This window comes from Sphaerodactylus townsendi, linkage group LG03 (genome assembly GCF_021028975.2).
Source record: "Sphaerodactylus townsendi isolate TG3544 linkage group LG03, MPM_Stown_v2.3, whole genome shotgun sequence".
NCBI classification, from domain to species: Eukaryota; Metazoa; Chordata; class Lepidosauria; order Squamata; family Sphaerodactylidae; genus Sphaerodactylus; species Sphaerodactylus townsendi.
In genome coordinates this window covers 50266388-50290896 of record NC_059427.1, presented here as the reverse complement: position 1 = coordinate 50290896, position 24509 = coordinate 50266388, and the positions used below count along the sequence as shown (strand labels likewise).

At 43.0% G+C, this 24509-nt stretch overlaps 1 pseudogene; it reads right to left on the bottom strand.

The window, feature by feature from the left end:
- Window positions 1-24509, bottom strand: part of LOC125429127 — a 158240-nt pseudogene that overhangs the window by 80452 nt on the left and 53279 nt on the right.

Sequence of the window (24509 nt, the reverse complement as noted above, 5' to 3'; positions counted from 1 at the left end):
CACTTCCCCAGGAGGCTCATTCTGGCACTTGCATTTGGGAATTTCCTCCCACTAAATATGGAATCATCAGTGTAAGGGGGGAGGGGGTTGGAATGCCACTGCATTCCGTGGGTGCAAATAATTTCTTAACACTCTTCACCAGGTTATACTGATGTCTGATAAATAAACAGGCACACCCTCCCAGGATAAGGTTGTTAGAAGCTTTGGCAGTAGTGTGGAATCCCCTGCTGTTTATGTGGTTTTGCAGGACTGTGATCATGTAATTAGCACTCAGAAAAAAATTTGATGTGTGTTTTGATGCTCAAATTATCGTTAGAGACAAAGCCCTGTATGTAAGCTGTAAACACCTTGGGACAGGGCAACGTTTCTGCTAAAGTGCTTTTATGTCACAGGTGCTAAGTGTTGATTTGGCGGAACTGGACAAAAGACTTCTGAAAACAAAGATCATGGATATTACATAGCAGAAAGACTATAGAGAAAGGGGCTGGCATGTTTGGAACAACTTACAAACCAGATGCAATTATTTGCAGATTGAATATTATGAACAACAAGTAGGCAGCACTATGTTAGTATTTAATCTGAATGTGCCATTATGGTCCTTTTTGCCTAAGTAAGGATTCTTAAGAGAATCTAAAATCAGTGACAGATTTAATACTGAAAAGGCATAAAAATTGGAAATCATCCCACCTTCCAACCCCCCGGTATCACAGTCTGAGCACCAGAAATCAATGAAAATTTCCTGCTCACCTATTCCTGAACCACAGCAGTCTATAATTGTACAAGAATTGACCTAAATAAAGCTGACTGCTGAATTTCAGAGACAGATGAGCAAGAAGCTGCATACTCATCTCACCCGAAACGCAGTTGTTTGGGGGAGGGGGGAATGCATTTTTCACACTCTCTCCAGAATACTATATAAGCTGTTAGAGGTCGCCTATTTCCCAGTGTGGTGTAGTGGTTAAGATGTTGGATTAAGACCCATTCAAATCCTCACTCCTGTTATGGAAACCTCCTGGGTGATTTGGGGCCAGTTACACACTCTGAGCCCTGACCATGGCTAGTATTTGGATGGGAGACCGCCAAAGAATACCAGAGGCATGATGCAAAGGCAGGCAATGGCACACCACCTTTGAATATCTCTTGCCCCCCAAAACCCTTCAGTTTCTTTCCCCCCTTTTAAAAAAACCTGTCCCTTAATATCCTTCAGCAGTTGATGCTCGACAGAGGCAGTTAGCATCGGTCCACCTCAAACCACTTCAGAGACATTCCCCCACTTCTTTTTATCTCAAGGTAATATTTTTGCATACCCAGATAGTTCCCAAAATGAGCAGAAAAAACAAAAACCCATTCCTGTCTCATCTTTGAGTGGCCCATCTTTGCTGCTTTTCTGATTGGCATGCAACCATCATGTGTTGTTAGGAGCATTGATGCTTCCATGATACAGTGCACTAAGAAGATCTGTGGCCTCCTCCTACCATAGCCACTGTCAGTGTCAGTGACTTTTAGATGACCTATCTGTAATGTAGGAAAGGTGCCTGCCAAATACATCCTTTGCTTTTCAGGTGCTATTTCAGCCTGTTTGTTAAAAGGAGCTAGTCTTCCACCTTGTGCCTTCAACCCCTCAGAGATTGGTCTTCATCTTTGTTGTCTCTGATTAGGGAACCGTCAGACGAGTTGAAGGAGCACTCATGTAGAGACTTTGGGCTTTCCGCACGCTCGACTTACTCCTGATTTTCTTGGCAGCCAATCCACAAGTGTTGGAATCAGCTAGAGGATGGTTCTTCCAGAAGCCCGCCCTTCTACATTTTCATCCTTGTGCAGTCAGTTTATTTTCTTCCACTTGTGCCTTCAATAGTGAGGATTTTCAAGAACAGGTGTTGTTGTCATTGATAGTATCATTAGTGGCATCACAACACCCTATTTTTTAAACAAACGGTCCCTAAAATGTTGATAAGTTGCTGGAGTGTTGTAGCAGATTCTCTGATTTCTGGCTTAAGCAGGTTCTCAGATTTCTGAATTTTCGTTCTGCAAAAAAAGCAAGACACTATCTCCTTCCCTCAAAGGCATATGTCTCCAAGGGAAGCAGCTAGGGCTTTTTTTAAATGAAAGCTGAGAACTCAGAGGAAGTGCTAAGTCTATTGTTACAGTGTTCCAGCTGTTTATCAAGATTTTAGTTTCTTTAAAAGTTAAAAACCTCCCTTTATGGCGCGGGGAGTGGTTTGACGACGACAATTCAATCATCAAAAAATAGGCTGGAGGTGGGTGGGACTGGATGAGACAAAGAAAATGGTAAGAAACATGCAGAAGGAAAAAGTTGAGTCAAAATTAGTTTCTAGAAAATGACTGGGGTAAAAGTGATCTCAAAAGAGACGGGGGGGAAAAAATCCAAAGTGAAAACTAAAGGCACAAAAATGTGTGTGGAAATCAGGACAAACCAAAACAGCCTGCAGAAAAGCCCACAGAATGGTTTGGCTGGAGGGGAACTCCTTCCAGCTTATTTTGATGACAGTCCAGCTCCTAATCATGCAGCTCTTCTGAGAAGACAGTTTGGGTCAACCCAACCAGGAAAGTGGCCTGGTTCACAGTTTGTTCTCGTTCAGTGGAGAGGAAGAGTATAAGAAGACTGACAATAGGTCAGAATGGTAGTTCTCAGTGCCCTGTGGTTCCAGGTGCTACCCAGAAAATATGAGACCACAGGGCACTAATTATATAGTCCGAACCCCATGGCAACATCTTATCTTGGATTTTTCTCCTGCTGCAAGGCTTGGAGACTAGTAGAAGCTGATCCTGATTTCATCTGCCATGCAGACAGTCCACAGGATCAGGCAGGCTCTGCACAGAATTTGTGAGGGCATGGTGGATCCATATTACATTTCTCATCCCTGCTCACGCAGCCTCTATTCCTAGCTCCCAGAATTATTCATGGTTTTGAAACCATCTTGAATGCGCAGCTTGGATAATAATGACTGCAAGGTAATACACTAGAAAATATAGTGGAATAGATCAGGGGCTTTTTTCCATTATAATTTTCCTCTTATTTGAGTGCTTCACATTCTCTCTTACAATTAAATAATACATGCAAAAGCATTGCGGGGCATATGACACTCTTCCTTCTTCCTAAGGAATATCAAAGCTACAATTCGCTGTCCTTTAAGAAAGGGGAAGGGGGCAGCATGGCAGAGGAGGAGGAGGAGAGAAAACATATGAAACAAAGAATTTTAATAGTAAAATTAAAAAATAAAATAAAATCCTGATAACTTTATGTGATTGTTTCAGACTTGAAGCAAATATGCCAGTGTGGCAACTCTTTGATTGTGTAAATATCCTGCTATTTCCTATTTTAATGTTCTTCAGATTTAGTACTTGTAAATAAACACGAGCATCAAGAAGAGATTAAACATTTTTGCTATATAATGTCTCTGGTCTGGTTTTGTAAGTATTTGTGAGTTTGGATGTGGAGAAAAAAGGGGGAAGGGGTATGTGGAGGGTGGTGAGAGGTAGCCATGTGTGGCTTTCTGTGTTCCTGGGCTACACAAAATGTTATTCCTATTCCTTTATTTTTGTGTCTGAAAGCTACATCTGTTCCCCAAATTTATGTTCAGCACATTTTTAGCTACACCTGGTTCCCAAGCATAAAAAATGTTGAGCTTTTCTACAGTTATTTTTGTGAATGGCCTGGTAGGAGCTAGAATCCCTGTTTATATCTCCTGGAACATTAACTCTCTACATGTACTCATCCAACCACCCCCACCCCCAATAGCTCATACATGTACCCATGCACACAAACACACATACACATGCATACAAAGCACCCTCCACTTACATTAGATACTGTCAGAAGTAATGTTCCTATTTACTGTGTTGGTTGTTATTGAAAAGAGCAGAAGGAGAACAGCTGTCCCAGCAATGCTCAGTTCTAGCCTGCAGTCATCAGTCTCGGTATTTTGTCTCCTGCAGCGGCCTGTCTTGGAAGTCCAAAAAAGGGTATAGTACCACACCAGGTACATAGCTATGCTACACGAACAAACCCAAGAGTAAGAAGTTCTAAAAGGTTTTAAAGGCAACTGATACAGAACTATTTGGCCATGTTAATTTTGAGGAGAAAATACACATTCGGTGTCATCGCTTCTGAGCACTCTGACATTAGGACAGTGTGTGCATAAGCCAGCTGTGGAAAAGATGTTCAAAATGTTCTAGTAGACTAGGAGCACCCCTCCTCCCTCTGGCACTTTTGTGTGAGAATGATCATGTGAAGATTTTTTAAAAAATGTATACCTGCCTTTCTCTCCTGTGTCTCAAAGGGACTTTCAAACTCCTTTCCCTTCCCCTCCCCACAACGGATATGCTGTGAGGTAGGTGGAACTGAAGAAGTGTTCTGCTTGAGCTAGCCCAAAGGGGTCCACCTAACGGAGGCTTCATGTGGAGGAGCAGGGAAACAAATCCAGTTCATCAAATACGAGTCTACTGCTCATGTAGAGGAGCGGGGAATCAAACCTCATTCTCCAGATTAGAGTCCATCGCTCTTAACCATGCTGACCAGGAGGAGTGCAACTTCCCCTGTTCTCTTTTTACTGTTGTGAAGAGAAAATCTCCACTGCTGCTCTCTATTTTTTCCTCACCTCATTCTTGAGGCTGAGGAGACTTCCTTGTCTAAAACGGATTTTTGTCATCAATAATCATTCTACGGAAGAATAAAGTACATTTAAAGAGGAAAAGTTTCTGGTTTTCCACTTTCTCATTATGGCTCAAAAAGATTGTGCCAACTGTGTCTTTAAAATAGTGTGAATAAATCCCCATGCTTTGTGCCATCCGCCTGTGGGATCACACAACAGAGCTGGCTGGGTTTTTCTGTCACCAATTTAGCCTGAAGGCATGCTGTGATAGAGCTGGCTTCAAATGAGCACTTTTTCCAAAGGTTTTGGCTACAAACCAGCCTCTATAAAGGCACCTTCCTCCTTGGTGAGGTGTGGTGTGGTGTGACTGAGCCTCAGATTCAGAATAGTTGTTTTCTAAGGTTTTGGCAGACACCTGCCTGCCTGAAGGAATCATTTGCCCTCCCTGGTTGCTCTCAATTCTGAGTTGAAAAGCCTGGAAATGTGGGTTGGTAGTGACCATTGATTTTCCAAGAGATGTTTTCTACAAGGCCTTGGCTGTTGCCAGCCTGAATAAAGACACTCCTGTCCTTTCCAGTTGCCTTGATTCTGAGGGGAGAAACCTGGAGGTGTAGCATGACAAAAGCTTCTCTTTTAAAGACTTAGCTGTGTGCAAAACTGACTGAAGGAACCCCTTCCTGACTGCCTTCAGTTCTGAGATGAGACTGCTGCAAGCATGGGTTAACAGAACCTGGCAATTCTCCATGGCTCTTTGTGAAAGGGGCCATATAGATCAGGATGGTATTGTGCCTTTTTGCTGAGGTTCTTTGGATCTCTTCAGAGCCTGTAGAGTTGTTGAAGTGGATGGAGTTTCCTATTCTTGTTAGTTGTGTTCTGAGATAATAAATTAACACTAAAGGCCTGCTGAGCCGCAGTTTCCCTCAGTTTCAAGATCTCTGTTAATCTTGGCTCCAAGCCTTCTTGCTAATGCCTAATTCTAAAATCTCAGAAGGGGAATGGTGCACAAAATATCTAAAACAGAGGAAATAACGGTACCACTATCAGAAGAATACTATTCACAAGAATCAAAGTTTAAGTGAAGCCTACTACACATGTACAAACTTCATATATACAAAGCTTAGGCTGATTCCGCATGGGCCAAAAACAGCAGTGTGAAAACGGTGTGAAAATGGTGCAAAAGGGTTTAAAATGGCGTAAAAGGGTTTATACTGTTTTCACACCGTTTTCACACTGCTGTTTTTGGCCCATGCGGAATCAGCCTTAGAGTATTTTCAACTTATGCAACTCTACCTATAATGAGATAAAACACCAAATTTTCAAAATGCAATCTTTTAAAAAATCATTTTTATTGTTTTTACTACAACAAAACTAAACATTAAAAGGAGAAAAGAAAGGTAATCCAGCCCGCCCTGTTCTATTACACATCAAAGGCTTGTTTCACATTCACAACATAGATTAATTGACATCCTGCCAATACCCTGCTGTAAATCTTATGCATAACATTTTTTCATTATTAAATCTGAAGATCAACATAGGTTCCTCTTTTTTCTTCAACCTTTTCTAATATATCAACTTCTAATTTGAGACAATTGGAAACAAAGAAAAAATATTTGCCTCCTAACCTAGTTTCCCATAGTCAAAGGCCCCTTCCGCACACGCAAAATAATGCATTTTCAAACCACTTTCACAACTGTTTGCAAGTGGATTTTGCCATTCCGCACAGCTTCAAAGTGCACTGAAAGCAGTTTGAAAGTGCATTATTCTGTATGTGTGGAATGAGCCAAAGTTTTTTTAACATAAATCGCCCCTTCCATCTCTTATTTTTCTTCTCTTAACATTATATCTGAATTTATCATCCCAACTTTATTTATCACTAATCTCTAACCTATTTACTTCCCTTCTTGTTAAATCAGTAATTGATCTTGCATAACATATTTATTTAAGATCTTTTTAAAAAAGATCTCTTTGGCACTCATTATTGAAGTAATTATTTGTTGTTCCTTGTAGGTGAAGAAAACTTCCCATCTAAGCCAATAAAATCTTATCTGGTTTCTTAAAGTGTCACCAAAAATGCATAATCTTTCCTTTTCTGTAAGACTCTTGAAGGAATCTCCATCATAATGATGTTCTTGTCTTCTATCTTGATTGCTAATTTCCTTTGTGTTTCCAAAATCTGATCTGCCATTTCTTTAAGTAGAAATAGATAATAATATGTGTACAAAGTCCTTTCACTTTTGGATTTTCTGATATGACTCTATAGATTTTTTTCAATCTTTGTCACCATTTCTTTTTCTTTGATCTTCAAATGATGGGCCAGAACTGAGGCAATGTTCTTGTTCAACTCCTCTTTTGCTGGTTTTGGATCATCTGGTACCTTTCTAAGTATCAAAGCCTTCTCTTTCATTTGATATTCCAGTCAAATAATGGTTAAATAATGTATTTTAACCTCCAATTGTACAGAGTCAAAATCTTGTTTTAAATTTTTTACTTTCTCTTTGGTCTTTTCCACTTTATATTTGTACTTTATATTATACCGCCCCTACGGGGATGGGGCGGTATAATAAATCGAAAAAAATAAATAAATAAAATAAATAAATTTAGCTTTCATTTCTTTAATATATTTTATGAACTCAGACATCATCTTAGGAATATTGTTATTAACAGAGTCTTTCTGAGAGTCTATTTCTGCCCTGAGACTTAGCATACTGGCAGATATGCTTTCAAGATTTGTGGTGATTTCATCTATTTCAAGGGACACAAATCCCTTTCTAGTAGAGAATGCCCACTAAATGTTGCTGCAGTTTCCCATGGTTTTCAGAAGTTTAATGCAGAGATGAAATTCCTCCCTCTCCCTAGTTGCTGGCAAATTTCTAAAATTGTTTTCTTTCTCTGGTTTTGTTTTGGCAATCTGCCAACTAATTGGGGAATAAGATCTGGACATTTTTTTTGCCTTAAAACGACTTTCTCACTCTGATGCCTTTTCCTCTGAGAATATCTTCTAGTACAGCCTTATTAAAACTTTTTTTCTATATTCTGCATTTGCTCATCCTTCCTACCTCTTAGGAAGATCTCCTATCTTTGTCAGGTCTATCAGCAGCATGATATGGTCTCCTCTTTCAATCTCTTTATATCTTCATTCCATAGATAAGGGATACATGGCTTGGATGTTTCCTCCCTAGGGATGTCAGTAGCTAAAGTTGGAAAAGATCGCGATTACTGCTAACTTCAGCTTTTCATCTCCAGTAGACCACTACGGTGAGTGTTACCACATGATCCTGCATAGAGAAGATTGCTTCAGGTGTATATGCAGCTTCTCTGGCACTCCACTTCACCCAGAGAGGCTTATGCAGCTCTTTTCAGAACTGCACACTTGAGCTTCAGTGTCTGGCTGTGGAGGGAAAGTCTGGGATCCCCTGCAGCCCTGGCGGCTGGCTCAGCTTCTTGCCTCTGGCTGGAGCCAGTCACCAGGGCTCCCAGTCCTGTTTTCCCTGGCTGTGGAGGGCAGGACTGGGAGCCTCTGCCTCCCTAACAGGTGCTCTGGTGGGGAAGAGGTCTTGTGCATTGTGGGAGGCCTCTCCCCTGCTGGCACGCCCTATGGGGGGGCTCTGACAGGCAGAGGTGGGGGGAGTCTTGCCACCCCAGTCCTGCCTTCCCCAGATGGGAAGGGAAGGACTGGGAGGGAGCCCCTGCAGTCCCGGTGGCTGGCTCAGCTACTTGCCTCCTACCAGAGATGAGAAGCTGAGCTGGCCACCAGAGCACCCAGTCCTCCTGCCTTCCCCAACCCAGCGGCTGGTTCTGTTTCTTGCCTCCTGCTGGAGCCGGCCACTGGGGCTCCCAGTCTTGCCTTCCCCAGTAGGGAGGCGGAGGGGCTCTGACAGGTGGAGGTGGGGGACATGGAGGTGTGGGGGCACCTGGAGCAAGTGTTGTCTCTGGGCGCTGTTTCCTCCCCATACGCCTCTGAGTTCACCAGATAAGAGTCCATTGTGCCCCATGGAACGTTTTGAGATGGAGATTCTCATTGAATTGGCTACTGTTACAGCCTTTTGTAAATGTATACTTGATTCCATTGGTCACCTCTATTGTTGTTAATTGCCAGCAGGTTAAATAGTACTTCATCCCTAATTCAGCTTCAAAGAATATAAGTGCTGTAAACTGCTAGCCTGGCTGGGAAGTGGAATTTCTCTGCTGTACTTTCCATTTATGTTTCTAATCAAGAGGTCAATAAATCCCTTTTACTATCCTTTTGAAAGGAGCTTGACATATCATTTTAGAGCATGCAGGGTGTGGCCAAAGGGTTATTAATTGAGACCATTCAAAATCTCCAATGACATTTTGTATATGCAGTCTGTACATAATAAAACAATAGCCCAGTGACACCAACGTTTATTTTAAGATGAGCTTCAGTCAGTCTGACTTACTTCTTTGCATACCATGTGTGTCAGCCTATGCCTGTGGCTTATGTGACAAGTCTGTTCCTTTAATTTCGGTCAGACTTTTTAGACTGCCCTAGTTAGGAATTAGAGGTAAAAAGGAAAAATAAAAAAATAAAAGAGTTGGTAGTTACTACGACTCCACAGAGAGACTATGAACTCTTCAGTCCAGCAATGGAGAAGAACAGGCTTGCTGTCAAATCACCGCTTCTTCCTCTTCTTCAAATAATGTAATAGGGTTGTGCACATATTGTGCTGCCCCAAGCCCATTTGGGGAGGGGTGGGATTTGAATACAAAAATAAATAAATGAAAATATCTTTTCATGTGCAAGATGCCAGGCTCCACTCTTGGCATCCCCTGAAAAAGTCTCTGGTAATTGACCTTGTCAAAAATCCTTTACAGTCATTCATCCAACCTCTATAGATTTACTGTAGGAAGACAAAGTAAATGTTTTGTGGTCTGCTGCCTTGACCACCACTCACAAGTTTCCTACAATCCTTTTCTCATCCATGTCATTTTGTGGGCTCCATCCCAAGACCTTCCCCACCTCTGAGGGAAGGAGGTTGTCTGACTTCCCGTTAATTAGAGTATGCAGTTCAGTAGAAAAAGGGTGCTATTTGGTTCTTATGTTTTGAGGGCATCTGAAAAGGCCCAGGTCATCTAATTATGTGTTTTATAGTATTTAAACTTTTGCTTGTCTCCATAGACCTTTCTACCCTTCCTGCAGAGAGCTCCTCTACCATTATGGGGGTGGAAGTTGCCAGTTGGCAGAATTATAACATTTCCTTTTGTTTGGGATTATGCCCTCACTGTTTTATGAAATGCACAGCGATTAGGGTGGCCCATGTGAAGCTGCTATATTATTTTCCCTGCTCTGTTGATGTCTGTTAATCCCTTTCCAGGGAAACCTTTTTTTATCCCGCTGATTGAGCTTCCCCTGTCTTCTGTTCCGTCTTTGGATGATCCTTATTTTGCTAATATTGTTAGCTTGGTGGCTTCCGCAGCTTCAGGGCCTTGCATTGTGAAATACCTCTGCATGAGACGTTGGCAGAATTAGGGTTTTGATATATATATTTCACCCTTCAAGGGATGCCCTGATTTGTTTTTCTTTCTTTTCAGCAGAGCTAATTTGTAACATCCTGGCCTCAGCACAGCATTTTTTCTCATGGAACACTTTTTGACTCTGAGTACCTGGAAGTTAGTGCCATGTGAGATGCTTCCCCTATATACTGAGGACCCTACTGTGAGCATGGGTCCCCCAGTGGCTCTTAGTCCTCTGCAACATTAATTTGTCATACTCCTTTCACTTAGAGCACTGGATGTGCCTTACTTGTTTTTGTCTTTTTGTTAAGCGCAAATATTCCACATTGTCATAGAATATGTTACAGTTATGTTTTCCTCAATTAACAGGAACCAACTCCCAGATATTCTGATCCAAGCTCTGGCCTATTTGGCCTTGTCACTCAGTGGGATAGTCCATGCCCTGTCCTTTTTGCTCCTTTCCTGACAGTGGGGAAATGCTTCCCCCTATGGCTATTTTGATGTGCAGATTGCTCTGCAGGTTGCATCAATGTTTATGCATGGCACATGGTGTTCATCTTTTCTTTGGCTACACCAGGCCTGCTTCACTGCTTTCATCATTATGGTGCTGATCTGCTTATACTTACTCCAGCGGACAACTTCAGTAATTTTGATCAGCTCCTTTCCTGCATTGTAGCAGCAGTCTCAGATTTTTCTGAGTGGCAAGCGCCACTCTTTCACCACTATATTTTGCACCTCTAAGTGGAAGAGAGTCTCTACTGAGACCCTGGTGTCTCATTCCTTGGTGCTTCCCTGGTACCTCACTTATAATGGCTTCCTTCCATCCATCCATATGCAACATTTCTAAGTGTGGAATGAGGACATTGTGGGTCCCAACCTATGCCTTCTTCATTCATGAAGTTCCATAATGTTAGGATATTTCATGTCCTAGCCAGAATTCCCGACCAACAATTGTCTGTCAGAACTCATGTCTCAAAACACAATCCTTATTTCTGACATCAAACAAGTGTGAGTCTTTACATTCCTTGAATGTGACTTTTCTTGGGTTTTGGTCTGCTACAGACCCAACAATATTTTGTATTGGTCACAGACTCCAGGAAAGAGTGGTCAGCATCCTCACACAACCTGTCCTTGTGGGCTGGTAGCTAGCTATCACACCTGCCAACAGCATGGGTGCTCAATATTATGTTATGTACCATAGCTTTTTTCACCAGAGTGCTGTATTTCTTTGCCATGTTTCTACATGTACTTCAGTTGGGACATCAGTTCCATGCTTCTTTAGAAAGCAGGTGTGGGTGGTTGTCAATGTAGAATACTAAACAACTCTTGGGATGGTGGTCCCCCATGATTTCTTCCTGTGGGAGTTCCACATCTGCCTCCTCCACTCAGTGAGCTTGCTAGTCTCCCAGTGTGGGACTACACAGAAGTAGGGGGTGCCAAGTCCACACTGAGAAATTCCTGCAGATTTTAGGATGAAATTGGGGAGGGTTTGGGGGAGAGATATGGGGGATATGATATCATAAAGTCCATCCCTCCAAAGCAGCCATTTTCTTTAAGGAAACTGGATTGCTGTTGTCTGGAGATCAGTTGTAATTCCAGGGAGATCTCCCTCCTCCCCCTACTTGGAGGCTGGCAATTCTATACAGAAGCCATGATAATGAAAACAGGGTCATACTTACTCAGGACTGCTGGGCACACATCCTTCTGTCCTTTTCCTGCTGTGAAGTCTCTGGAAACTTGGGGTTTCTAGTAGCTGCATGGAGAGAACTGAAGGAGTAGTGTCTGCGCTCCTAGTCTGCTGAAAGGCTTTGGAAATACCACTGCAGCAATGTCAGAAATAAAGTATTCAATTGTTCATTCCCACCATGGCCTGAAACAAAAAAAATGCTCCTGTAAGCCAAATTTCATTACAGAAAAAAAAACTTCTCTGCTTAAAAAAAGGAAATAGAGCTAGCACTTTTCTCACAAATCTCCCAAGCATTGATTTTCTTGAAAAATGAGTCCGTGGACGCAAAATAACTCAATGTTGTCAATTTTTTCTTTTTTTTGAGTTGGGTCTTAAGAGTGATGAGTACAAAAGAAGATGCAATGGGAATGGAAGCCATTGTCACAAGTGGATCAGTTCATCTTTTCACTGACATTCCTGGACATTCCCTCCATTTACTTAGTCTACTTTGTCTAACCAGTATCAGTTCTCCTCCATTACTTCTACTCTTTTCAAATATGGGTAAAACCACCTTTGTTATTATGGGCTGATAGGTTTTTAATATAGTTGTAGGACAATACATACAATAGCTATTGCATCTGGACCAAACTACTTTCTAAGCACCTACCTCAGCTGAACTTACATCACATGGAGAAAATGGCTGCTTTGGAGTGGCAGGGTCTATGGCATGATACCTCGTTTGAGGTCCCTTCAGTCCCTTAATCCCACCTTTCCCAGGTTCCATCCCCTAAAATCTCCAGAATTTTCACAAACTGGAGCTGGTAAACCCCTATTTGACTGGACTGTTTCAAATTTCCTATGAGCAGTATGTGATTCTGCCCTTGTCATGTCACAAGGACTACGGGTGGCCAAGTGCAAAAGAGAATTAGAGTAGAGTGTGTTCTTGAGCTGCCTAACAGGAGGGGATGCAACAGCCCGTGCTTTTGACACATCACTCATACTTCATGGTCTGGAAGGCCCCCTCCCATTTTATCTTCCTGCAGCCTTAGCCCAGCTGCTCAGCGTACACAGTTCCTAAGAGATATAGATAGGTTGGAAAAAATAGATTTGGAATAGAAAGGGGTCTGAGATGTATGGGTAATATGACCTGATCGCGACTTGAAGAAGATCCAGAGTTCAGAGTCAAACAGCCAGTGTTTGTCTCCAGGGGGCAACGCGTTGGATACAGCTGCACAAAGATGGAAAGGTATCAAATGACACTGGAGCAACTGGTCCCTTTGGTGCTGGGCGGGGAGGTTTAGGATATTTATAGGGTGAAGAACTATCATCTCTGGGGTGTCAGGGACAACTTTTGGGAGCAGGTCCCACGGATTGTTTGAGAAACAATTGAGTGTACTTGTACAGTGGTCAGAAGTTAGCTACAGAAGGGAGTATCTGGGTTAAGATAATCAGGGGAGGCAATGTCATCAGGGGTCCCTCTTTGTGGCTGGAAATGAATATCCATTCAGCAGGGCTACTGTATTGTGTTGAGGGACACATTCTTTGGCTATGGAGCTGAAAATGTGCTGCTATGGCAAGTGCTGAGAGCATGAGAACAGGGAAACAATTCTTGAAGGTAGACCTGGCTATTGCCAGAGAATGGGCTCCCCATCTCTGCAATGCCAGCATTACCTCTTTAGGCCGTCATGCCAGCAGGGATGCTCTGTGAATAAGCACCCCCCCCCGCCCCACACACACACACCCCGCTATGCCAGGGCAGTATGGTAACAACATCTACGGCCATAGAAAACTCAGATTTCTATACAGAAACACATATTAATCGGACTGTTTAGACATTACCACCTCCATGTCTCCTCCCCGCCTTCTGTCGCTCTGTCCAGTGGCACACTCTTTTTCCACAAACAGAATGTCCTGAACTTTTGTTATTTTGCCTTCAGGGAGTGAAAGGTGGATTTGCCTATTTCCCTCACTAATGTCTCCAATTTTTCAAGGGTGCTTTCATTAAATAATACTTTAAAGCATTTGATTTTGTTCCCTCGGCTTTCAAAGTTCCCACGGCTTTTGGATCAGCGGCAAAGGAAATAAATCAATTATAGCTGGGAGAGAAGCTAAAGGGGGTAAATAATTGGCAGGGCTCACTGTCTGGTTACCAAGTGTTGGGACTAAAGAGGCCAGTCACAGCCCTTCAAAGGAGAGAGTGGGATCAGAAGGTAGTGGTCTTTAATGTGACCTCCAGGCAGCTATTTTCTCTCTTTCTTCACTCTTTGGCATTTCTCGCCTGTTTTAGTTTGGACTAAGTGAATGCTCCTCCCCTGCTATTCTCTGTGTTTGCTTTTACTAAAACTATACTGGCTCTTACATCTGAGAGCAATTTCTTCATCCCTTTTCCCACACCCCTCCTGGGGTGATTTTTTTTTCACTTAGTTGCTATGACTCATACTGTATCAATTAAAGAACCTGAGGCTCTTTGGTAACAAGAAAGTGAGTCCAGCTGCCTGATCTGGATCTTAGCTAGGGAAGGGTCAGTGGGTTCATTGGCCCCACCTAAGCTGCTTGGTTCACACTGCTGAAGCAGCCTCATAAAGCTTTTCACTTCAGACATGACAGCTGTCACTTAAAAAATGCTTACATGTGACCTCAACCATCTGGTGTCCCTCTCTCAAACGCTGTCGTGCAGTTTCCAAATTCCTCCCTCCTTACCTGTGTCCACCCAAGTTTTCTCTGGGTTAATTCTTCAAGATTATAATCACCTTTATGTTGAAAATGATTTTGAATCAAATCTCACTTGAGCAACTGGCTCCCCCCCCCATCTCTGGGCATGGCAAGGTGAGTGGGAGGAATGGATAGCTTTAAGAAATATTACAAGCAGTAGAAAGCTTTTAGAGCCCTGGATGGCCTAGGCTAGCATGATCTCATCAGATCTCAGAAGCTAAGTAGGATCAATCTCTGAGTAGTATTTATATGGGCAACCCTCCAAGGAACACCAGGGTTGTGACGTTGAGGCAGGCAAAGGCAAACCCACCCTCCAAACATCTCTTGCATTGAAAACACTAGGGGTTGGCCGCGACGTCAGGTGTAACTTGATGGCATGCCATGATGGCATAGGGGGGAAAGTGCAGAAATAACTGTTATCTGACATGCATATTTCAGTTTCTGACAGTTGATATACCCTAACCTGGATATCCCAGGCTAGCACACTCTGGTTGGATCTCAGAAGGCAATCAGGGTCAACCCCCATTAGTGCTTCTTTCTTGGATGGAAGATCATTAAGGAACATCTGGGTTGCTATGCAAAAGAAGGCAATGACAAGCTATCTCTGAATGTCCCTTTGCCACGATAAACTCCACCAGGGATCACCATAATTTAGTTGTGACTTGAAGGCACTTTACACACAACAACAACTCACAGAGACATTAAGGAAAGCCTGATGAGTATAGCAATAAATGGGCTGGGACAAGGGGTGGGGAAACCTCTCAAATGGGGCAGTTTAAGTACAGTACACCAGTCAAGTAGAGGGAACTGGGGCATTTACTGAGACAAGTCACTTGATAAACTCACCCTCCCATTAGCAGTGCATCCTTCAGCATAGAAAGAGGGCGCTAAACAAACTAGCAGGTCATTGATCCACTGAAGCTGGACTCTCAGTCTCCCACCCACCTCACAGGGTGTTTGTTGCTGTGAGGGGGGAAGGGCAAAGAAATTGTAAGCCCCTTTGAGTCTCCTGTGGGATATAAATTCAAACTCCTCCTCCTCCCTCTTCCTCCTCCTCTTCTAACAGGAGGCTGGAAGCTCTTTATTCAAACAAGAAATGGAAATGTAAAGAGCTCGGAGGGAGGGGAGAAAGCAGTTGGACTACAAGCACGGCAGCTGCATATGGGCAACTGAAAACAGCGCACTCTGCTGGTGGAAAGGGCAAGGAAGGAGCAGCAGAGCTAAGGTAGCATTGAAAAGGGAAATGGATCCCAGACAAGGCAAATAGGGAAGTTTTGAGTCTGATGCATGCCTTGCAATATTCCCTTGTTAAGCTTCAGACCTACTTGGCCAAAGGTCCTGAGGTTTAAGCTCCCTTTGTGAACCCTCCCCTTGCAAGGGTAGCACATCTCCACAAGCAGCACTCAGTACCCCTGGAGCAAAGTTTCCCTCTCTGGCCGGTGAAACTGAAATTAGATGGCCCTGGAGCTGCCATGGGCGCTCACACAGATGTGACTCTGCATGGGAGGCGCAGCCCTTTTAAACAAAACAAACAAACCCAGCTTCTCTCTCCTGAACAGCTCCCCCTGCTGGGATGAGGGCAGGCCCCATGGCCATGGTGACCCCTTGGGGTTGGAGCTGCTGGTCAGTCCTCTCCTGTGGAGCTGCACAGAAGAGAAGGTGAGTTTAAAAAAAACACGCCCCAAAAATGGTGGTGCTCTCCCACCCTGGGTTCTTCTTGCACAGGCATGGCTGCAACCCAGGATATTATTGTAAAAAGAATTGCAGATAGCATGATTCTTGAATATCCCCCGTTTAGCTTTATTTAACCCGGGGCAGGGCTGAATAAGGGAGGGAGCTGGAGCTGTGTGAAGTTCCCACCCAAAACGCTGTAAATCCCGCCCTGTCCCAGGTTAAATGGTCTGTGCGTGAAAGGGCCCAGATCTCTTTGGGAGCATAAGATGCTGGACAGCTTTATACACCCTGATTTAGACCTCCATCTCTCAAGCTGTTGAAAAGTGTGTTGGGCAAATAACATTGATAATCAGGGCTCCAGCTCACAATAAGTATAGTTCAGACTCCCATAGTATGGAATCAAAGGGTATGCGATCACAAGTTGGAAATGACAAGAACAAGTAAAAAAAATGTATTATCTTTCATTTGGGATGATTGTGGTGAGGGAGGAGATGTTGGCTGCTTTATGTGCTGCTCCCAGCATTCAGTGAGGGATAAAATGGAGGAGAGGGGGACATCATTTTGGATCTCCAAGGGCAGAAAGAAGAAGAAGGAGAAGGAGGGAGGAGGAGGAGGAGGAGGAGGAGTTGATTTATATCCCCCCCCTTTCTCTCCTGTAAGTAGACTCAAAGGCTTACAAACTCCTTTCCCTTCCCCTCAGAACAAACACCCTGTGAGGTAGGTGAGGTTGAGAGAGCTCAGAAGACCTGTGACTTGCCCAAGGTCAACCCACAGGCATGTGTTAGTAGTGCATAGGCTAATCTGAACTCCCCAGATAAGCCCTCTCCACAGCTGAAGCAGTAGAGCAGGGAATCAAACCCCGGGTTCCTCTGGATTAGAGTACACCTGCTCTTAACCACTACACCATTGCTGAGTATAAAATGAAGTAATAAAGAAAATAAAACAAACCTTCAAAACCCTCAGAGCTCATTGTGACTTCAGATGTCTTCTTTCTACTATATATGTCATTAGAAACTCAGACAACATTTGATCTTGCAGGGTAAACCTGAACAATGACCCCCCCTAGGCTCACTGACTTTAACAGAGACTTTGAAGGCCAAGGTACAGGATGGCCCTGTGAAATTGCCATCCTAAACAGCTCTGCTCAGAATCCTACTGAAGGCTGGGCAGGAGGCTTTACCCCAGGAAAGTGTTCTTGTCTGGACTGTTACCCATTAGTCTCCCCTTCCCTACTCTTACCCTTTGTCTGGGCTGATGAGATAGAATAGGGTCATGGATATCAATCAGCATCATTTTGTGTTGTTGAGGAAAGCATTTCCAGATGCACAAAGCAAGGAGAATACATTACCCCTCTGAAGTTAATTGCCCCATAAATGGGAATGATTATTTTCTTTCTGCATCAGAAAATGATTTTGATCCTTTTTACTCCTTGTGCCAGCAGGCGGTCAATCGTTTCATTCCCTTTGATTGTTGGATCGGTTCATCCAGCCTCCAGTGACTAGGGCGGCTGCTTTCTGCCTGGCTGCCCAATTACCAAGAAATATAAAAAAGCATAGTGTAAAACTCTCATTCTCTGGAGTCGTCCCTCAGCCATTAGTAGTAGGCATTACGATCACATTTCAAATGTCATTGTTTTGAGGATTTGTTTTTTTAAAAAAAGCTACAGCCACCAGAAGGGGATTATAGATCAATGTGACAAAATCTAGTCATCAATCAAAACACATTGACTAGTTGGTGGGCTGCAGGCCTACACATACGTTGCGGCCAAAGGGAGGGCAGAGCTTGTTGTATTCCCCCCCCCCCGCCATGGGATCTTATTGGGGCCAGGAGGCATAAGCATAGGGCTTCGTGGCATTACCACAACTTCTACATGGCTCTTCTGCCCCTTTGTATCAGGCTGTAAGTGCAACCAGTCACCATGTGTGTCAGGCTGCCCAGTCCCTCTTGCTTCTGAATTTCAAATGTTATCGCTGCTTCATGGGCAGAGGGAATAAGACATAGAGAAGCAGCAAAGCTACCAGTTAGAGTTTGTAAAATGGTAAAGTAACTTCCTGTGATTTATGAATCTTTTCAAGTGACCACAGACATGGTCACTCCTGCAAGAGGGAAGAAGGAATTTTATTTTAAAGAAAAACATTCAAAAAAAGTTAAAAGCAAAATGGTTGCAACTAGTATCATGATAGTTGTAATGTCCTGTTCCCATCATTACAAAAAACAGCTCAAAATTATTCTTCTATGCTCACATAGATTTATATACATGATGTATCTGGTCACTGCAGTAGTCAATGAGATGGGAGAAAAATGTCCTGTCCCTTTAATAGAGGTGTAATGGGACTTTAATTTAACCTCCATGCAAGGAAAACCTTCAACTGCCTCATAACACTAAAGAGGGAGCAGGAAACATTTGTGAAGAAAGATTGATGAATGAGAAAGGGGTGCTTATCCCTTCCCTGAAATTCCTCAGCAGTTGTAATTTCTGGCCCATTCTCCCAAAATGTCAGAACTAAGTGTAGGTAAAGGAAAATGTGGGCGGGTTGGTGGGTGGTGAGGGTGAGGGTGTTAAGTTTCTCATTTACCCTCAGTTCTCCCTGTGCAACATGCTTCTTGCCCTCAACAGTTTCATTGATCTAGGCAAATGTATTTGCTAGGGTAATGTGTAGTTCTACCCCTCAACCCAGAAGCACATATCTACTAGGAAACAGAGGTTCCCAGAGTGTTTTGGGATACTTAAAAAAAAAAATGTAAACGGTTTTGCTAATACAAGGGTACAAATTTTTAGGGAAAATGGGTTGCCAAGGGAGTACATGAGTGAAAAAAAGGTTGGGAAGCCACTGTACTAGAATGATAAACGGATGGACTTGACCTCACTGGGACATATGGTAACGGGTGGCTGGAGTTTGCACCTACCTGGAGAAAAGAAATGTCCTGTGTCTATAATAAAAAGCTTAGTGTGGAAATGTTGGCAGCAGAAGCATTTCACCGCATGGAGGCAAATAGCATCATCAGGTAAAATAACTACTCATGAACCCTCTACTGAAAGGCCAGGACATTTTTTCTTCAGGCCCGCTGGCAACCCTAATAGTTACACTCTTGATTATTTTTTTTGTCTGTGAGCTCTATTCTTGTATTTTTTCTTTTACATAAACCTTTTCGGCTTTGATGTAACACTTGTTCTGATGCCCTCAAGCTACCTAGTTTGTGGGTAATTTGTTCTGGCCAAGGACATTAGCGTGCATATATGTGTGGTGTGTGTGATGACTATCTATGAAAACTGCCTTAGGGCAAAGAGTTCTCCTTGCTTCTTGCCCCTCTTGTAGCTTAGATTCCTGTTAATGCCTTGCAAAACAAAATAAGTTAAGGAGTCAATCAACTTCGAAGGACGGTTGGTAGATACAGGGAAAAGGGATAAGGGACAGATTCACAATCACAGCTGCTGTGATACAGTGACCTTAATCCTGTGATATATATATTGGTGATGGCCACTTCAACCTGGATAGCTTTAAAAAGGGGCTTTGGACAGATTTATGGAGGAGAAGTCGCATTTTATGGCTACCAATCTTGGATCCCTTCTTTGATCTGAGATTGTGAAATGCCTTTAACAGCATCCTAGGGGTGATCGGAGCAACAGCCACAGAAGGGCCATTGCTTTCACATCCTGCATGTGAGCTCCCAAAGTGCACCTGGTGGGCCACTGGCGAAAGTAGCAGAGAGCTGGACTAGATGGATCCCCTGGTCTGATCCAGCTGGCTTGTTCTCTTATGTTCTTGTTCTTATATTAAAAGCAGGGAAAAGGGACATGTTGGGTCTAATCCAGCCATATTATTAGACTGCAAACGCAGCAACATTGCTCCTATAAAAAGGTATGCTGTTAACAGCGTGGTGATTGAGAAAATAAAGAGACTGGAGACAGAATAACTTTTCCCTCAGAGACAAGTTCTCAAATACACTTTTATTTTCAGTTGATGGCCCCACTTTAAAAAAAAAAAGAAGTAATAAAAAAAAAATCCTCAAGCTGTGCATAGGTTAATGCAGTTACAGCCAGTATTAACTTACTCCCCCATTACACACATCCTGTGTATTTTATGGCATACATTCCTTTATGGTATACACTTTACACTGAACATAAAACAGTAATGTAACTGAGCTATGCATTAAAATGCAGAAGTGAAGAATATAAAAATGCTACAGATTTCTAATAGGGACTGAGTTAATACCGTTGCTTAGGCCCTGTGTCTTACTGCACACCTGGCAGCTGCTGCATTACACTGGCTTTATAGTTTTACAGTTCGAGTAATATCAGCACACACACACAAAAAAGAGTAAGCATCTAATTATCTCTGAACCTAATGAAAAGCAATCTTACACCACCAGTTCTTGAATGAGCTTCAATCCAGCTAGGCAAGCCTCCTCAGGTCAAGTGAGATCTAGGTTTGGGACAGCCTGGTTTTTAAAGAAAGTCCTGTCTCTCCACATTTTTTTTATTAGTCTTATATGCTTCTCCTCCCCTTATGGGCTTGGAGTGGCTTCCAACAATAATATAATGAATACAATACACAATTTGACTAATTTAAAAGCATAAAACTGTATAAATGGAAAAAAAGCATAATTTAAAAAACATTACAGCAATATGAGATTATAGTCAAAACATAACAGATGGCAAAAACGCAACTCATTTTCAGAGAGCGACTAAACTAGGATAGACCAGTTGGAAATGGAATGGAAATGAAATAGAATGTGGAGAGGCCAGGGTGGAACCCCATAGTGTTGCCAGATGGACCTTATGGCAGACCCTCAAGAGAACCCTGTTTGGAGTGACAGTGGCATGTGCTCTGTACCCAGCTCAGCCAACCCTGGGGGGGTGCCTAGCAAGACAGTGCCAAAATGGGAGTCCATTGTTTGCATTGGCTTAGTGTACCCACAAGGAGACAGAACTATGTCTGCTCCTGACTTGTCTCCCTCCAAAGCAACTTGTACAATGTGCTTCTTTCTACACCCTTCCTGACAGGATTAAGTGAACACACAAACCTTTGTCATGGAAAGAGTTCTCATCTCCAGCCCCTGGGACCATACAACCATGTGAAGACAATGGATGTTAATGTGCTTTTCTGCCCATAAGCCAGTGTTCAATATCTATGGAGATATCAGATAGATAGACAGTTTCATCCAAGCAGGCCTGGAGTAGGCAGGGTTTGGCTACTTTTATTTTGCCTCAGAAACTGCAAGTTGGAAATAAGATGACATGTGTTCAGATTGGCTGTATGAAAAGAGGTGGCTTTTAAGCAATGGTCTTTCTACTGCCTCTCTGAGGAGCTGGGATTGTCAACTCCAATTTGGGAAATCTCTAGAGATTTTTTGGGTAGAGCCTGGGAAGGGCAGAGTGTGGATCTTGGGAGGGGAGACACCTCAGTGGGGATGTGATACCCAATAATGTGTCATTCAACAGCTGCCATTTTCTCCAGGCGTAATTTTGGGAGACCTCCAGGTCCCAACTTAGTGGGCTGGCACCCCAAGTGGGGCAGGCAGACCTGAGAGAGAGAGAGAGAGAGAGAGAGAGAGAGAGAGAGAGAGGACCATGTATGTGGGTAACAGACATGTAGGGATTTTCCCTTTTCCCAGATTTTAACAAGTTTTCCAGTGAAGGGCAGAGGTCTAGTGGGCAATTGATAGGCTCTCTGGAGTAGGTTGTCCACATTCCAACGCTGCTCCAATTGAAATGTATCCATATTAATCTGGGAAAAGATCATTCAATGCAAAGGCTTTTCTATCAGTGGAGTGGTACTTCCCTCATTTCCCCAAATACCCCACCAAATAACAGTCCTGAGACAGCAGACCCCTAAGAATAGTAATGATGGGGAGGAGTCAGTATGAAGTGGGAGAGAAAATAGCAACAATTGTCTCAGTATCAGTGGTAATATCCATTGTTCCAAGCCACACAGTATTCAGTCATGCTGAAATGTTCAGTCCATTAAAAAAATGGCTACACCTTCCCCCCCCTTGCTTCTGCTATGTTGCTTTTCTATTTTCAAAGAGCTTTTAAACATGAGGTGGAGAGCACTTCACAGTATGATTTCTCCACCTGTGATTTGAAGCTGTAGTGTGCTCCATTATACTCACCTCAGATGCCTGCCACCCTCATTGCTGCCTGATTCTCCTCTTCTACCTGTGAACTAAACCTGTAGTGTTTTTCTTTGTGCTTCTTGTCCATTTTCCCGCTTTTGCTCCTGGTAAGTATTGCTCTATCCAACCTGTGCAGTTCCATGACAGACCTGGGCACAGGGCGGGAAATACCTAGGAGCTTTTTTGGGAGTGGAGCTTGAAAGTGAGTTGATGTCTGGGGAGGGGCAGGGACTTCAGTGGCATTATTCATCCCACCTTCCTAGGGAGATCCCCTAATGACCAATTGAAGCTTAGCAACCTTACCTGTACATACAAACAAAAGTACAATGAGGGTCATTTTCCTACTTCAGATGCCAACAATTAGTGCTTCTCATCCTGGATTATATGAGGCTAGGGGTCCATGGTTATAGGTGGCCTGTCTGTGGCTTGCCTAGCAACTTCTAATGTGGTCAATAACTGGCAGCAGGAGAAATGCATTTAGCGATTGTGTCCCTCATTCCCCTAAAATTTCTGATGGAAAAAAAAAAATAGTTGCGCTTTATGCTTTATATTTTTTGCTAAGTGAACAATAAACTCATGGCACAGGAGTAAGCAAAGAATCAAACGAAAGTGAGCTTCCTTTGTGCGGTAAGTTTGGAGTCCTTCCACTGTCAAATAATATTTAATGTGCAGTTTTTTTAACATATCAGCTGTTCCTGCTTCCATATTACTGCATTTTAAATGTCATAATCATGGAAATACTTTTTATCATCACACAATATCTCATTGAAATTATCCCCAAAGTGCAGGCAACCTAAGTGGAAATAACAAAGTCCATTGGTTTTCAAATCAGCATCCTACTTGATAAATTCAGAGTATCCTTTGAATGTTTGAGCATTTCATATATGTTTTCTGAGTGACTATAACTCTGTGAGACAAGTCAGTACTCTCATTTCCATATTGCAGATGTGGGGGAGGATAAGCAGCTGGGGCTGAGACTAGTGGCCACCTAGAGACTTGGTTGTTACGGTGAACCTGAAATGAGAGCATTTATGGGTCCCAGCTTGTGAAAACAGCTACTTTGACACATCAGTTCTCATTTGTGAATTATCATGCTAATAATTAGAAAACTCCAAGTTCCCAAATGCATTCTCAATATATTACAGTTTTTAGGAATGTCAATGTCCAGTACACATTACCAGTTTTGTGGAGATGGATGTGATTACATCCACCAAATAAATGCTTATTACATCCATTGCCTGTCCCAGATGGGTCTCTTGCACTTGGAGGAAGAGGTGGAGGAAGGTGGAGGACTTTTAGGCACACACCCCTGGCTTTGGCTCTAGCTTGGAAATCTAATCTGCGTGCTTGGATGGAGACAGCTTTTTCCAAGGGAAATGTTACAAGAGGGGGGAAAATTATCCATGCAATTGTGACAACTTGTCATGTATGGGCTACAGCTGAATTGTCTGGAGAAAAAAAAAGATCTGTGCTTTGCAGACACCACTGTGACATTGTGGCAGAGACTTCTATCATTGCAAAGCAACATGATGTCCTTTGCAATTTACTCTTGCACCAAATTCTTCTTGAAAAGCCAAGATAAGGCACCTGTTATTGAGCAGCCTCCTGACCACCATTAATAGAGCAAAGTGCCTCTATTAGTGCCTCCCCCACCCTCCCCAGTGTCGGTAGCAGCCCATCACATAATCTGCACAGCTGCTGAGCAATTGAGACCCATAGAAAAGGCTGTACCAAGAACAGGTATTTGCAGTGAAGGACTCTATGCTCAGTTCTAGTGCAAAGTGCCATGCGGGTCAAGTGATCCCACAATGGGAAGATACCTGGTGAGGTCGCATCTTCACTACCGTCAGCATTAGCCAGTTGTTTCAGGAACACAAACCAACCAGGTTTGAGGTTGTTTGTGTTCTGAAACCTGACTAAGACGGTAAGTGGGGATTCTAATTCAGGGAGGTCGGCCCCTCAAACCTGGTTAGTTTGTGTTCTGAAACCTGACTAAGATGGTAGTGGGGATTCAACCTGACATAACTGATGATGCACTTTGAACAGAAAGAATGAAGGATCGCTGTTTTAAAAAAAAACAAGACCTTTTACACATCAAAAAAAATCATTTAAGGCAGCATCTTTTCTAAGAATAATTGCTTCTATTTTGGACCCCTGCTTTCCCTTTGCTCCAGGGTTTATTATAGAAAGGGTCCCTGCCCCTTCTCAGTGAACAGAAGGGACAAAGGGGTTTCTGTGGTTTTCCAAAAATAGCT